We start from the raw sequence: 17272 nt of genomic DNA, 5'->3' as shown, positions 1-17272 counted from the left end.
CTTAGTGATCTTTGAACGAATGGTTTAATTGAGATGATTATTAATGAAAGATGAAGAGAATATGATATGGATGAAATGTTTTGGATTATGGACGAGCATTCTGGGGAGGAATGATTCATGAATGTATATTGGAATTGGTAAAGTATGAATGTGGGCATGCTAAGCTGGTGTTTCATCTTGATGTTCTGTGATTACTCGTCCTCACGTACAGGAGGGTAAGTCATGTGTGGGAACGACAGGAGGTCCTAGTCCTTATGGTTAATTTGGACAGATAGGACTAACCTCGGGTGGCAGCTGTTGAGGGTATCCCAATTACTACATCACCTGGGTGCACGAACGTCGTAGCTACACAGATTTCATACAGTCCGGACAGTCAGTCTAGTATTAGGCTTTGTATGAACGAATGATGAATTTATCTTGTTTGGTTGATTGTGTGAAATATATGTTTATACATGAATTAAATTACATAAGCTTACCCTATTTCCTATCTTGTCATGTATTCCCGTTCGTTCGTCTTTGTCATTGCGATGATCACCCTGTGGGTGGGAGTAGAAGGAGAAGAGTTGCTGGAAGAAGCATTGGAAGAGGTGCTAGAGGAAGATAACTTAGTAGAGGTAGAAGTTAAGACCGAGCAGTAGAACCGTTCGGTCAATAGTAGTCTGATAGTAAGGTGATCGCTCGATCACCTTTTCCCCTTTGCTTTTGTTTTGACCGTTCGGTATAGGCTTTTGTAAACTGTTCGGTCAGAATTACTTATGTCGTTCGGTTTTTAATTTTTCTAGTCTTTCTGTATGGCCGTTCGGCCACGAACGTATGTTCTCTTTAATGTAAGACTGATCTGTAATATTATTCAATGTAATTATTCTATTATATGGTTTTAGACTGTATTTTTGGGATGTTACAAGTTCTCGTTTTTTCAACTGTCTCAACTGGGTCCATATATTTGCAAATTGTCTCAATTTGGTTCAAATATTTAAAAAATTAAGCCAATTAAGTCATGTCCGTTAAGTTTCTACATACGGTGTTAAAATGCGATGACGTGTTCCACGTTGATGTAAAAGTGTTTTATTGTGTGAGTTTTTTTTTAAATTAAGAGTTTTTGACGTGACAAAATTTATTATGAGAATAAGGTTCGTTCCTTCTCCTTCACGGCTACTGTCTAGGCGAGCTTTGTGATGACGACGAATGAAGATGGTTCGAAGAGTTGCAAGGAGAAGGTGCATTGTTCTGGGTTTCTGCAATTTGAGATTTTTACGAATGGGGTTTTGTGTTTAGGGTTCTTTGTGGTTTCTGTTTTCTGATGCAGCGTTGGAGTTCACGATTTAGGGAAGGTGAAGGCGCGAATTGGGGCTGCACGATTCTAGGGTTTTTGTTTCTGATTTTGGGATGAACTGTGTTGATTTTCTAGGTTTACAAATTAAGAACCGCCAAGGAGAAAACATGATTTGCGCGAGATGATGGGGACACTAGATCGTTTCTACGTCGCTGCTGATTGCTTTACCTGGATTGAAGGAATAATAGAGGGAATAGTTGAAAATAATAGAAAAAAATGAGCATTAATTACTTTACCTGTATTGAAGGTAGATGAATAGTCAAAGGACATGTCGGCTACATTGTGGTGGTCTACACATAGAGTCTCTGATTGAAGACCAGAGAAACTTCTCAAATTCCTATACTCTTCTCTTCCATCAATCTATCTATATACTCCCACTCCCTCTACAGATCAGTCACTACCACGAGAATCCAAAAATGGAGCAAGATGAGAAAAACACAATGATTTGCGATATCGCGCTACAAGTCTTCGTCATCTCGATCGCCATCGTCTCCTTCCTCTGGATGCACTACATTCCCCAGCGCCTCTATGCCAAGCTCCGCCACCGTCCCCCAAACCCACACGTCGTCCAAGCAAAAAGCCATTTTGTCAAAGGCGCGCAACTTGTCTCGCAAGCCAGAAGATCCAAAAACGCCTCTGTCACAGTCTCCCTTGCAAACCTTAACAACATCACCATGATGTCTATGTTCATCCACTTCGAGATCGTACAAGGCTAGAAGCGGGGTTTTTCTTTGGGCACGGGCACGACCCCCAAAAAGGAATTGTCTTCCAAGCCCAACACAAAAGGCACTTCTTCAACTGTTGAGCCGGAAACCACCAGAAAATATCTGAATCCATCACCGGTCGCTACAACCAAACAAAACCCGGCCCGTTTGAGTCCCAAATTTGCGCCGGAGTTGGATGGGATACACTATTTTGAAACTATCTTGCCTTGTTATATGTCATCTTGTCTCTGATTCCTATTGATCCCCGAAATATCTGCATTTTAGGGCTTTTACGGTGATAAATAGAGGAGCGATGGTGAATAGAACAGGAACGATTTAGGTTCGCCATTTTGGGGTTTGTACGGTGCTGGATGTCAAAGAGAGGTTGATCATGATGATGGCTGATGAAGTTAACGGAGGATGACATGCTCTGTGGGTGAGGATGAATGAAGCTTCTAGGATTTTTTGAATGTTGCTTCCATAATTATTTTTTCTTAATTTACTAAATTGCATGTCATAATTTAATTATTTCCACGTAATAAAATATTCACCTCAGCATATTCACTATCATCACATTTTAACGCCATTGGAAACTTAACGAATAAGGTTTAATTGGCTTAATTTTTCAAATATTTAAATCAAATTGAGACATTTTATAAATATATAGACCCAATTGAAAGAGTTGAAAAAATAATGATCCACTTGAGATTTCCAACAAATATGAGAACGATCCAATCCGAAGGTTTAAACCTCTATATATATATATATATATATATATATATATATATATATATATATATATATATATATATATATATATATATATATATATATATATATATATATATATATATATATGATAAAGTGATTGTAAATAGAATTGAAATCGTACTAATGATAAAAAAAATAAAGTTTAAGTTTAATTTAAATTTATAAAACTAGTTTATAAAATAAAATTTATATTTATTTATATATTATCAAATTATCTTATTTTTAATTGGTCATGGGATTTCAACCAAAAAAGAAAAGAAAAATAATATTTTTAAAAAATAATATTTTTAAAAAATAATATAAAAAATAAGAGAACAAGTCATTTTGACTAGAACAAGAGAGTTAAATATCTCTAACGATTAGAAAGTAGATATTATTGATAGTTTACTCATTGGATTTAAAAAAGTAAAAATATGAATTGTTAAATATTTTACAGGTTCAGGAAAATGCATCTACAAAAGAAGTTATGCATCTATAATGAAAAAATCATAAAATTGAAAGTGAATAGACAAAAGTCAACATTATTAAAGACAGGTAGGAAATTAAACATTGCTTATGCAATTGGTGTGATGAGTTAATTTATGTACGTTCCAAGATAAAGATACATTAAAGTAGTCAACAAAATTATTGTTCAGTCAAGGAAAGAGACTATAGTTTAAGAACAAAAACACTTCGATCGTAAAAAATTATATTGATGTAGCTCATAACCTTAAAATAAAGGTTGCTATTTTACGAAGTGGTATTATAATAATAAGTTGATGATAAGCATTGCCAATAATTCTCCAAACATATTAAAGAACTACAAAGGTATTGTAATTAGAACTCATTTTCACTAATGAATTTTAGGATGTTATAAGTAAGTTGGAAATTGTCCCTATTCATTTTCACTAAATTACAAATTACTAAAAAATGCACCCTGAAGTTTTTCGTACGTTGTTCTTTTCTAGTTTTGATTTTAAAATTTGATTTAAATATCTTTCTAAAATTTTCAAAATCTAGTTCTCAAATTTTCAAAATTCGATTTACAAACTTATTAAATTTCAAAATTCAGTTTAAAAATTCAAAGAATTTAAAAGTTTAATATAAAAGCTAACTAAATTTTGAAATCTAATTAAAAAATTTATAACATTAAAAAATTCAATTTTTATTGTTTTTTGATTTTAAAATTTGGTACTTATTGCTCTTAGATTATAGTATTTATTTTTCTCAGAGTTTGAAACCAATATTTATTTTTCCAAAATTTCGCAATAATTATTACTCCTAGATTTTAGTATCTATTTTTCTCGAATTTCAAATTTTTATAATTATTTCTTCCCAATTTCGAAATTTAGTATTTAATGTCCCATATTTTATAATTATTTCTCTCGAAACTTTTAAATTCGGTATTTATTTTGTCAGAATTTTGAAATCTAGTATTTATTGATGTAAAATTTTGATATTTAGTTTTTCTAGATTTCAAAATTTGCTATTTATTTCTTTCGAATTATAAAATCTGGTATTTATTTTAAAATCTGATTAACTATAAATATGAAATTCGGTTAACTAAATTTAAAATATTTAATTTTTTTTATTAAAATTGATTCCAAAATTTTATTATTAAAATTTCAAAATCCTCTTAACATATTTGTTTGAATTTTATTTTAAATTAAAATTTAATAAATATTTTAATTAATATAATTTTCTTTTATATATTCATTTGAATTAACATAAAAATAAATTTTATGTTATTTGGATCAATTTTAATTTAATAAAAATTTAAATAAAGTTTACTAAATATTTTAACTAATTTAGTCTAATGTTTTAATATAATTTAATATATGTTAGTATTTTAATATTCTTAAATGTAATTTGTTAAAATAAGTAAAACACATAGAATTTTTTTAAAAAAATAATAGTAAAATTAATACCAATTTTAAAATATGGAGGAAGTGTTCACTGAAATTTGAAATTTGGAAAAGTAAATATTATATTTTAAAATTTGGAAGAAATGAATATTGAATCTTGAAATCCGAAAAAAGTGTTTATCAAATTTTAAAATCCAAAAAAATATTTTTTTAATTTCAAAATCTAGAAGATTCTTCATCGGATTTCAAAATAATTTTAGTTTTTAATTTTGATTTTGAAAGCTAATGAGTTTCTAAACCTGATTTTGAAATCCAGTTAAGGGACTCACTATATTTCAAAATTTAATTAACGAAAGAGATGTGTGAGTTGAGGTTTAGGTTAAGAAAAAAATGAGAGTAAAAGTGGGTGGTAGATTGGTAGGATAATTATAGGAGAGAGAAATTATCCTTGTTAGAAGGATAGTTTGGACATTAAGAGAAAGTTTGGAAGCCAAGGAAGAAACTTTGGAGATGTAAGGAGAAGCTCAATTTTTCTAATAGCTAAAGAGAGATACCTAAAAAGGTGATGTTAGACATCAATGTAACTTTGCCGTCTAACACTCAAAAGTCTATCAATTATTTGTCATCACATAAAAATTTATTAAAAAAATAAAATAAAATAAAAGAATAAAAAACAGGCAAATCACACCATACTCATGATAAAATTCACACTTCAAAAAATATAAACAAATTACACTTATTATAAAAATGTAAATAAATACATGAAGATAAAATATTAAACTACTTATATTGTATACTATAAATGACAATTAAATTAACTAATTTATTAACACGATTATTTCCTCTACGGATAATTATAAAAAACTTTAAAGTGAATATGTATATAAAAATGCAAAATCCAAATCATCTTCCTCTAAAAAAACTATTTGTTGACAAAAAAAACAAATTAGAAAATAGTGACTTTTCAACAAAAGTTTTGGAAAACCCTGCTTCCAAACAAACATGTTTCAAAATATATATAACTTCGATAAATTTAGGATAAATAGAAGTTTGTAAATATGAGAGATTATCTTTTGATTTTTTTATTAATATTTTTATTTATTTTAAAAAATTTGATTGTTAGAAATAGTGAAATATCATTTGTGTGACTACAGGAAATGTGTGTTTTTTCGGCGACTTTTTACCCACGGCCTAGGAACCCTCGGTAATGCAGTGATAAATTCAATTATCGATGGCTTAGAGGTCTTCGGTAATGTTTTCGAAGAATTTTAAGTTGTTTCTTCTCTGCAATTCATTTTTCACCAGCCCTAGTCTTCGTCTTGTTCTTCGTCGTCCAAAACCCTTCCTCCAACCCTTCTCCTTTACTCTTCCAACGATACCAAAGCCCTAATCTTCCTCTCCTCTGCCCAAATTTCAGAAATTCCCTCTCTCCTCTGCCCAAATTTCAGAAATTCCTCCAACGATACCAAAGTCTTAGTCCGTTTTTGGTCACCCTAAGGCGTTCTCCCGCGAAGTTGTGGTCGTTGGTGGCGTGGTGTTTCCGGCAGAGTGGTGGGTCGTGCTAGTTGGCGTTTTGCGACAGTGGTGGTGGGTCATCGAGGTTGGCTTGACGACAACGTTGGGGTGATGTGGGCTTGTTAAGTTCGTGGTCGTGGTCTGTAGAGGCTGGCATCTTCGTCCATTTTTCTTTCGAGGTAAGTTTATTTTCAAAATTGAATTTTTGTCGAGAAGAATTGTACTTGAATTATGCTTGCTTTCTTTCTTTTTTTTTGTTTTCATGTTGTTTTGTCTCTGTCATTGTGAGTGTGGTAGAAATTGTGTTCTTTTTGTGTGGCCTTGGAGTTTCTGAAGGTGCCAACATTCGTTGGATATTGGTCGTTGAGGATATTTGAATGAATAGATTCTTGGATGCTTAACTGGAAACTGCAACTACAACAAGAGTTGGTATTACCGACGGTCAAATGTCGTCGGTAAGTTATATATTCCGTCAATAATCAAAATTTATCGACGGATTACCGACGGCCCGTCTACCATCGGTAATACACGTGTCGGTAAAAATTAGCGACGGATTGAGTCCTTCGGTAATATTCTTTTGTGATGGAGTGAGCTTAGGGGAGGCCATATTTGTTTCAACTTGTCCTTTGCGAAAAGCTTTTTTGTTTCGTCTAAATGGGTGATCACTGCATAAGAATCTTCGATGGCAGTCGAACCAAGAACTTTTGCGACCATAACTCAAAAAGAATTACTTTGTGTGCTCCATGCAATGCGGACAAGCTAATCAACCATGCCTGCTCCAACCAGATAACATGCCATATGCGGGGAAGTCATTAATAGTCCACATCAAAGCTGCTCTCATCAAGAAATTTTGCTTCCTAGAAACATCATATATCCAAATACCACTCTACAACTTCTTCAAATCATCAATCAATGGCTCCAAATAAACATCAATGGATGCCTTGAGATTAGATGGACCTGGAATTATACACGTTAAAAACATGTAAGGTTTTGTCATACACATCTCAGGCGGAAGATTGTAGGGGGTGACAATCACCGGCCAAGATGAATATGGTGATGCGGACGCCTGAATGTAAGGAGTAAACCCATTTGAACATAGACCAAGTCGCACGTTACGAGCATCACTAGTAAAGGATGGATGTTTAAGATTGAAGTGCTTCCAAGCTTCACCGTTAGAAGGATGACGCAACACTCCTTCAATTTTGTTACCATCATGCCATGTCATGTGTTATGCTGTTTGCATTGAAGCGAACATTCTTTGTAATCTTGGAATGATAAGCAAGTAGAACATGGACTTGAATGCAATTGGTTTTCTTTGCCTCCGTCCCGGATGCAATGTCTGAAATCGAGGATACAAAACTTGCACTCAACCAACAATGCATCATTTTTCCCATTCTCGTTGTCATAGAAAAGCATACATCCATTCAAACAACAATCAATCTTCTTTGTTTCCAATCCCAACTTTGAAACACCTTTTTGCTTCATAAAAATTCTTTGGCAAAGAATTGTTTGGTGGTGATAACCTTAAAACGAACTTTGTCATGAAGTCCAAGGCTTGATTGGGAACATTCCAATTAGATTTACAAGCCATAAGTTGAATGCACACTAACAATTTTGACTCAATTGACCTTTCAAATATAGGTTGATTTGCCTCTGTCAATAAATTATAAAACCGTTGAGTGATTTCATTTGGAGACTCCTCAACAGGACAATCGTACGCTTCTTCTTGATCATGTCGACCAAGAGCATGGTTGACCATCTCTTGCATATTATTAATGTCATCTATCTCATATGAACGTACAAAAGTGTTCGAACCTGAAGCCAGCCAATTATCGTCAGCAGTCGAGGTAGAAGGTATTTCTTCTCCATGAAATGTCCAAATCTTGTAATTTGGCAAGAAACCTTTCTGGTATAGGTGAACTTTGACGACATCATCTTTCAAAATTCGTGTACATTCGCACTTCAAGCATGGACATCGAATCCTCCATCAACAACATAATATTTATACTGTCGAGCCTTGTGAACAAACTCTTCAACTCCTATTACAAAAGTTTCCTTCAAACCCCTTCTACCGCTATAACAACGGTCATACATCCACACCCGGTGGTTGGGATCATCGGCCATGTTCTGTGACAAGCTAAAAAAAATGATGTTTAACCACACAAAAGTGAGTTCACATTCATTTACAAAATAAGTTCTACAACTCAAAATGAGATGTACCCTTATGGTTATGACTGTACAAAGTATACTTTCCAATCAAATTGGTCAATCCTATTCAACAATGAAGGACTAAATTATTCTCTATTAATAATAGAGTGCAAAATCTGTTACCTATTGAACAAAGGAAACATTTTCTACATTTCAGATTCATATAACATGGATCTGTTATACCTATAACCAAGTGTCAAACAACTATAACGGGTAAGGTATATAAAACTCATGCTTGAGTCATTTATGTTTGCCTTCAAACATAAATGGGTATGCTCTTAGATGATTTAAGCAGCAACATGTTCACAGAGGTAATTTAAATAATAAACATGTTATATAAAGCAACAACATTAGTAGACTATGAAATATAAAGCAACCAATATCAAATGAAGTAGGAGTTTGCAGATGAATTTAGCATCAAACAGAACATTTATAGTTGCATATATTCATTTGAACCTAAAATAGTTTCAGAGTATCATCTAACATACCTAAGTTGGTACAAAATTAACCAATGATTCCAAAACAATACCAAATTTACTGGCTAGACAGCAAAGCAATAACTGCTTCACTCAGGTGTGATACCAAATATCTGCAAACAGAAAATAAAAGCAAAACAAAGCACTTAGACCAGAATTGATAAAACCATAGTACCCACAATGTGACATAAGACGTAGGAGGCCATTCATCCATGGTGAAAACAATGGATGAGCTTCTTTTCTTTACACCAACAACTTCAAGCAACTCATGATCTTAACAACACAACACATGACTGACAATTTCTTCAATATAATATGGAATGAGACAAAAATTGTTCACGTGTTGCTCACTCTTTGAAATTTTCAAAATTTATTTATTAAATAAATATCAATTATTAATTAGAAATAGACATAAATAATATAATGGCTACAAAATCATCATATCAATTTAAAAATCATTTATTAATTAAAATATCTTTCCATTTCATAAACGAAATATAAGTATAATAATTCCTTTTTTTTTCAAATGTCAAATGGATACATCTGTACATTATGTATGTTCAATCCAAAATGACTAAAATTATGGTAATATAATATACTGTTCAATAACCGAGGCAAACAACCACAAATTATTTGATAACGATTGAAGATTTTTAATATAATATATTACACATATAAAAAGTATAATGCAATTTTACATATTACACTATAAATAAAATAATTTCACACTTCAACAAAATAGTTAGCCATTTATATTTAGACATAATAAAGGTGAGATACAATATTCAAATACAATAAATAAGCCCTTTAATTGTACTTTTGTTGCTAACGTGTGACTTTAATATTTCAAGTGTAATAATTGCAATTGGATTTCTTGGATATAATTAATTGACATTTTAGTCCTCCAGGTTCTAAGTGTAATAATTAAGTTGTAATTGTGTAATTTTAGATTTTTTTCATTAATTAAAATTTGCTACAGTCCTAATATAGACTTATGATGTATCTAAAGGATTAAAACTACTAAGTCCTGAAAGATCTAATTGGCACAAAAAAAAACCAAGACCTAAACACATTTAAGATACCTGAAATCTAAATTAAACAATTAGAATTAATAGATAAAAACATTTAAAATTGAGACATATGTTTTCTCTATATTCCAGTTTGTTTATGAATTTAAGCAATTGGGATTCTCTTTCGTATTGCAGAAATATGGAAATTATGAAGCTCTAACTCTAAACTCTTATCACTGTGAATCATGCTGTCACAGAATTCCATTGTGGCATTTTCTGATTTCAGGCTAGTTAGCACTTATCTTCCTCTCTTTCTCACATATTTAATGTGTATGGCAGTAAATTAATTGTTTTTGAGTTTTGACAGAAGTGGGGAAAAGTGTAATGATCATACTAGTGGCAAAAATATGAAGAAAGTAAGGTTTAATTTGAATTTAAAGCTATATCAGCTGAACCTCATTGAATATCAAATTTTAGATAATGCGAGAGAAAAAAGTGGCAACACTTATAGTGAAGCAGAAGGGTCTGCAGCTTTGACAATGACATATCCTTCTAATTATAGATGTTACAATTACATAGAAGACTGTGATAACGAGGAAGATATAACAAATGAAGATCTAATGACGACAACAACAACAATGAATTTGATGATGGTGATGGTGATGGTAGTGAAGAGAATAAAGAGTTTGAAGCATGTGATCAGAACACAAGACATAAAGAGTTGATTAAGCTGTATTCCTTGGTGGCAGAAGAAGGAATAAAGAATCAATTGCCACTAGCTCCCACTGAACCTTACTTGAAATCATACTTATGTGGACAAAACAGAAGCAAGTGTCTGTCTACTGTAATGTGCCCTATAATTATAATTGAGGGTTTGAGTACTCAATCCAATATAAAAGACTTATACTAGAATATAGATATGGTAAACTCGTGATTCTCCATATATATATATATATATATGACACTACTAGGTTTCTATGTTTTCTTTGACTCTATCCATTACCTTAAGAACAAGACTCTGGAGTATACAGATTCAATAAGAGTAAGTAGTGGTGCATAATAATTATTTGACACAAAAAAAACAAATGAACATAAGGTACAACTCAATGATCACTCTCAATACTCTGCCTCCACCTGCCTAAATTTGAAGAAAAGAACAATGAACATAAAGAACAAAAAGAGAAAAACAGGATATTCATTTATCTCACAAAAAAGAGCCTAACAAATGGAAATGCTATAATCTATGTGCTTCTTTTTGCTTTACATCCTAAATAGACGAAGCACTTTCACTCTTAAGCTTTGAAAGTATAAAACAAATTATAACTTCAACCGGTACATATAAATCTAGCCAATTACAACATTCTAAACAATACAATTTTTCTGACAAAAAATGAATCTTTATAGCCCAATTGTATGAGAAGAAATCCAGGACTTTGGTGCAAATGGGTACATAGATTTAGATTCCTTCCCGGCTTATAAATGTAAATCTCACCCTTCTTTCATATCCTCTGATGTAGGTGGCTTTCCTCTCTCAACCACAACTCAATATGGTAAGTGTTTGCCTCTAACTTCTAAGCCATACAAGGTTTAGTTCCAGAAGGTTTAATACTAAATATTGAATTTCCAAATCTTAATGAGCAAAGTGTAAGGCACTACTTGCACTTTTCATACAACATTATTCTCATGTTGAGTTCCATGAACTCAACCATACATAATGAATAAACAAAAAAATTTCTTTTCTATTTTGAGTCTTTTTAAGTTTGTTTGTCATTAGTTTATTTGTTAAAAAAATCTTTGCTAAGAATGCAAACTCCTAAAATAATTTTTGTACAAGTATTTTCCTATGAGGAATTAACACTACCGTTATGGTTGCAAACTCACTTTAATCAATCCTAAACCCACAATCCCTGAGTCCAACCTCATCTCTCGGTTTTGTTCTTTTTTTCCTAGCCAAGTCACTCAAATAGACCTCACCAGCACCCCTTTGCATAAAACAAACACTCATTGCTCATCATCTCTTTCCTTTTGACCACCTTTTCTGTCCCTCATTCCATTCCTCAGAACATATCTCCATGTCACTCATCCTAACCACTTATTCATTAGTCTTCTTATCCCCACCCTAAAGCCATGTCAGTATATGTATCCCTTCCCTTATAGTCTCAGTTATTGAGTTTCAATCACAAAAATAAGGTACACCTCAACGATCACTAGGCTAATTTATTACTCCTTGCTGACCAACATTGACGATATTAGGAACTCCTCTGCCTTGACATTTCAAGGTTTCACAAGGATTAATAGTGTCAACAGAAGAATTTTTATTCCTCATCAGGGAAATGAAATGCAAAATTTAATTGCAAAACATAAAACTTACTTCCTGGACGGCCTCTGGATAACCTGCCTTGATGGCAAGAATAGTAGACCACGACAGCCAACAAAACCCTACCACGGACCCTCCACCTTAGTCCCTCAACCAACACCCTTACCTGCGTTGTGAATGACCCTATAATAGCTTGTAAAACGCAATACACCAACAGAGTCATCAAAGACACACATTATTGGGATAGGACACACTTACAAGTGCCACCCAACAACGACGTTTCGCCCGAAGAACCCACTGATTGAAGAACCCACTAACGAACGATAATACTTACCACTAGCCGCGAATGAGGGCAGAATGGACGACGATCCACAACAGCAGGAGGGACTCCGATAGCTCACACACACTGAAGGAGGAAGCACTCACACTAGTGAAGCCTCTGTGAAGGACGAGAAGTGCACTCACACTAGGGTTGCGTAGAAGAAGGGTTCTAAGGTTCTGAACGCTTCTAAAGCCTTCTAACTATGGGTTCTGTCGAAGAGGGAAAATGAACGTCCCAAATGTTTAATTTAATTTCCTGACCCCTTACTGGCGACCCCAATCCTTTGCTAATGATCGCTAATCATATCATTGCCTTTACCGGCGGGCCAAGTCCTTCGCTAATGTCACAGCCAACAGTCTGTCAAAATATCCTTCGGTAAAACAACAAAACCGACGACACCAAATCCTTCGGTAAATATCCGCCGAAAATTTAAATATTTCTTGTAGTGGATTAAATTCAACTGCTTCCTTTTTTAGACACCACTAGTGTGAGTACTAATATTTTCATTATGAGCTTAGTTCACTAGTGCAAAATTGGGCTTTAACGTCACCCCATAGACGTCAGACACCCTCCTAACCAACGTAAATTATTAACTGGTGGCATTTTCGTAAATAAGTTGGACATGTAGACGTCTGTTACGAGGGTGTCCGACGTTTAGGCTATTATAGACGTCGGTCCCTCCTGTAACAGAGGTCTATACATTTGACAGGTAGGTGAAAAGTCATTTTTTTCTGCCATATAGACGTCGGATCCCGCCATCCCGACATCTATATACGACTATAGACGTTGGCCCCCTTGTAACGGATGTCTATATAGCTGACAGGGTAGGTGAAAGGTTAGCCTAGACGTCGAGCATCCTCCTAACAGACGTCTATATGCACCGCGAATATTAATTATTAAATCTGAAAGACGTCATATTAGTGAGGGCCCCGACGTCTAGGCTATTATAGACGTCGGTCCCTCCTAGCGCCCGACGTCTGTAGCCTTTTATACAGGAAAACGCGAACCCGCGGGGAGTTACGCTTACAAGAAAACGCGAACCCTCCATTGAGTTTTTAATTTGCTAAGAAGGTTAGCTTACTTGTTGAAAACTTTTTGTGTATGGTGTTATTGGCTTTTGTATGCATTTTATTGGCTTTTATGTATGCATGTTATTGGCTTTTAGGTATGCATGTTATTGGCTTTTAGGTATGCATGTGTTATTGGCTTTTGAATATGCATGTGATTAAGTTTTCTTGTGTTAGATTGTTATGTTAGATTATAAGTATCAAATCATTGATTTTGTAGTTAAATAAAAAATTATGGTAGCTCAAATAGTAGACAATTGTGGTGATTTTAAGGATATTGGTTCAAACTCTTTTCTACCTTTTTGTTAAAAACAATGGACAGAGAGACTTTCAGTGATTGAAGTAGCGAAACACCAAAACATTTTTCGGTGATTGAAATGATGATTAAAAAAAAAGGATGAGACCAAAATTTTGGTCTATAAATAGCCAAAAGGGGAAGGGAATTATGCACAAGAAGGAGAAAAAATTCAAGTTAGAAAGGAGTGGGGAAAGAATTAGAAAGAAAGGAGAGTAGTGGGGAAAGAATTAGAAAGAAAGGAGAGTAGGAAGAAATTTTAGAGTGAAGATTCTAGAAGGTTTATGGGAACAAACTTCAATCAAGAAAAGAATTATGGAAAAGAAGTAGGGGGAGCTAACTCTCTTCTTGATGCATAATTGTATATTTCTGGTTTATGAATTTGCTATGAGTATGTTGGATTTTTGTACCGTTAGCCTACATGTTTACCTGCACAGGTTTTGATTGTCATTGACTATGTTTTTCGTATTTTTCATTTTTGGAGTTACCATAGTAAATACTTAATCCATAATTTGTTTACTGTTAGATTAAGTTCAAATTTTGATATATGATCCATGAGATATATTATTCTACTTTGACCGTTCAAAATTTTAATTTAAGGTCTGTAATTAAAGAAATGAATTTCACAATCTTGATTAAATTAACCACCACTTTATTTTTGTCACTAAGTTACTTTAGTAAAATTTTAATTCTCACTTAATTTACCGTTAGATTAAAATGAAATTTTCATGTATGATTGCTGAAGGATCTTACTCCTTTTTGACCGTTCAGAATTTTAATTAGAGAACTGTACTTGAAGGAATAAATTTTGCATCTTTGAGTAACCTGATTAACACTGTAATTTTGTCTTTAAGTTACCCCAGTAAAAAAAACTTTAATCCTCACTTTGTATACCATTAGATTGACCTGATAATTTGATATATGGTCCATAAGATGCATTGAATCATCTTGACCGTTCGGATTTTTAAATGGATGACTGTGCTTAGAGTAATTAATTTCGCATTTCGGGATAGATCTGAAAATCACTCAAATTAGTTTTTTAAGTTACTTCGGTAAAACTTCATTTTCAACGTAGTTAATTGTTAGATTAACCTAAAATTTTAATATGTAGTTCCTAAAACATAGTTAATCACCTTGACCGCTTGGATTTGTAATTGGATGTATATATATTTAGAGAAAATAATTTCGTATTTATTAGATAATTTAGTCTTACCTTAAATTATATTTTTGAGTCAGCTGAGTAAAATTAAGATTCCCACTTCATTAACCGTTGGATCGAACTAAAATTTGTACAATAGGTTCTAAACGTGTTATTATTTATTTTGATTGGTCAGATCTTTAATTAGAGGCTGTAATGAGAATATTCATCCTATGAAATACTATAACTGGTTAAATTGCTAATAATATTTAATTATATTGAGTAAAATTTTGAGCAATTTTATTTACTGATCTGCATGTCTGATTATATCGTTGACTTGAACATTATTATATGTTAAGCTATGAACATAATTCTGAATCAAATATGTATTGTATGATGAATGGATTGATGAATATAAATATGATGTAAGATTGGTCAAGGGTCTTGTGGAGAGACTCTATGGTTGTAATTAATTAGTTTACACGTTGATATTGAGGGTCTTGTTGTTGGAGGTTATCTTGATACTCTAATAATCATCCAGTCTCAAGTAGAGAAGGATGAGTTATGTGGTGAGAGGGGCAGGAGCTCCTAGTCTATGTGCTGGTTTAGGGCATAGGTATTAACGGACTAACCTTGTGAATGGTATGGAGTATTGTATTGGAAGTGTATTTGTAAAGAGAAGTAGAGGTCATCACAAGTGCATACCCTCTCGTGACTGCTCATCAACGTATCATCCGGATGAGTGTCTTTGGTGTGATTGTTGTATGATGGGATGAGTGTGTCTGGTATAATTTTTGTATGATGGGATGAGTGTGTATGGTATGATTATTGTACGATGAGATGAGTTTCTCTAGTATGATTATTGTACGACGAGATGAGTGTCTCTGGTATGATTATTGTATGACGAGATGAGTGTCTCTGACATGAATATTGTATGATGTTATAGTTGTCTTAGTATAATTCTTGCATGATAATATGATTATTGTTATGTGTAGTACTATATTTATGCATATTGGATGAATTATTTGTTACATGTTAGCTTACGCTACTTGTTTGTGTTTGTATTTGTGCGATGATCATATAACTCATGTTGTTGTACTAGAGCTCAGATAGGAATACTGATGATTTTGGAGCTGATGATTGACGAGAGAGGGGATTGATGATGGGAGTTTTATTTAACTTTTTATCTACTGAAAATTTATAATGATGTTTTTATAAATTCATGACATTAATGTATAAATGGAAAACGAGAATTTCTTAATAAATAAAATGAAAAAAAATTCCCGTAATACTCCGAGAAGGGTGTTACAAAAGTATAAATAAATATAACTTCAAGAGGAAAGTGAATGGAACGACAATTATATAATTATTTCAAGTTCCAAGAATTGGTGGTTCTGAGAATGAATATTTAATTTGATAAATCCATCTGTTCTTGTTTAGTATGTTAGTCACATGTTGTTTAGTGATAAAATTTTGAATTTGTATACATGTTATTCTAATTGAGGAATATATTGGGTTTATGTAAATCCAAGAATTTTATAAGATGTATTATTGGCTTAAGTTAGAACTATTTTAGTGTTGTTTTTATATTTGGTATTTGAAAGTTTTATTATTTAATAGGTTGATTGTACTTAAGTGTCTAAGAAAATAATAAAAGAAAGTATCACAAAAAAGAAGGGATTTACCCACGGCCAAAATCCCTCGGTAATGACAAAAAGTCGTCGATAAAGTGTGTTTACCGCGGTCTGGCGACGTCCAAAAAGCTGTCGGTAATATGCGTGTCAGAAACATTACCGACGGCTTTTTGGCATTTGGTATTACAGAGGACTATTGGCCTTCGGTATTACCGATGGGTAAAAGTCCTCGGTAATACTGAGGGGTAAAGACCCTCGGTAATTGAAGGTGAAACTCGATCCTTTTCTTAATTTGAGCTTCATGCTCAGCTGCCCACTGCACCTTTTGCTGTTACAATAGATAATGTTAAAATAAAGCAAATGAAATTCCTATTTGAATATGGTGATGCAAGATGATTAAGTAACACGATGTTTTACCTTAAATCTCTACTTAGTGGGCTTAAAATTTCCAACATATTTTCTCTCTAATTATATTGAAACTACATAATCATTTTCTCTCTAATTATATTTTCTCTCTTAGAAAGGACAACGTGATTGGTGTGAAGAGTGTTTCAAAATTTCTCTCTTTTCCTGGAATTAATAATATTTTGTTCAAAAGGTTTGAACTCAGGAGTTGCACCTAACCCTTTCAACTTTAA

General features: G+C 33.0%; 1 long non-coding RNA gene across 1 annotated transcript; it reads right to left on the bottom strand.

The window, feature by feature from the left end:
* Nucleotides 1-8768: 8768 nt before the first annotated feature.
* On the bottom strand, nucleotides 8769-12759 carry LOC128195474 (uncharacterized). The gene is made up of 3 exons (XR_008247059.1): nucleotides 12437-12759; nucleotides 12233-12344; nucleotides 8769-8964 (listed from the first exon to the last, which is right to left on the bottom strand). It is a non-coding gene; the product is annotated as an uncharacterized LOC128195474 (long non-coding RNA).
* Between the last annotated feature and the right edge of the window lie 4513 nt (nucleotides 12760-17272).

The sequence above is a fragment of the Vigna angularis genome, chromosome 2 (genome assembly GCF_016808095.1).
Source record: "Vigna angularis cultivar LongXiaoDou No.4 chromosome 2, ASM1680809v1, whole genome shotgun sequence".
NCBI lineage: Eukaryota > Viridiplantae > Streptophyta > Magnoliopsida > Fabales > Fabaceae > Vigna > Vigna angularis.
This window is presented reverse-complemented; position numbering and strand designations above follow the sequence as displayed.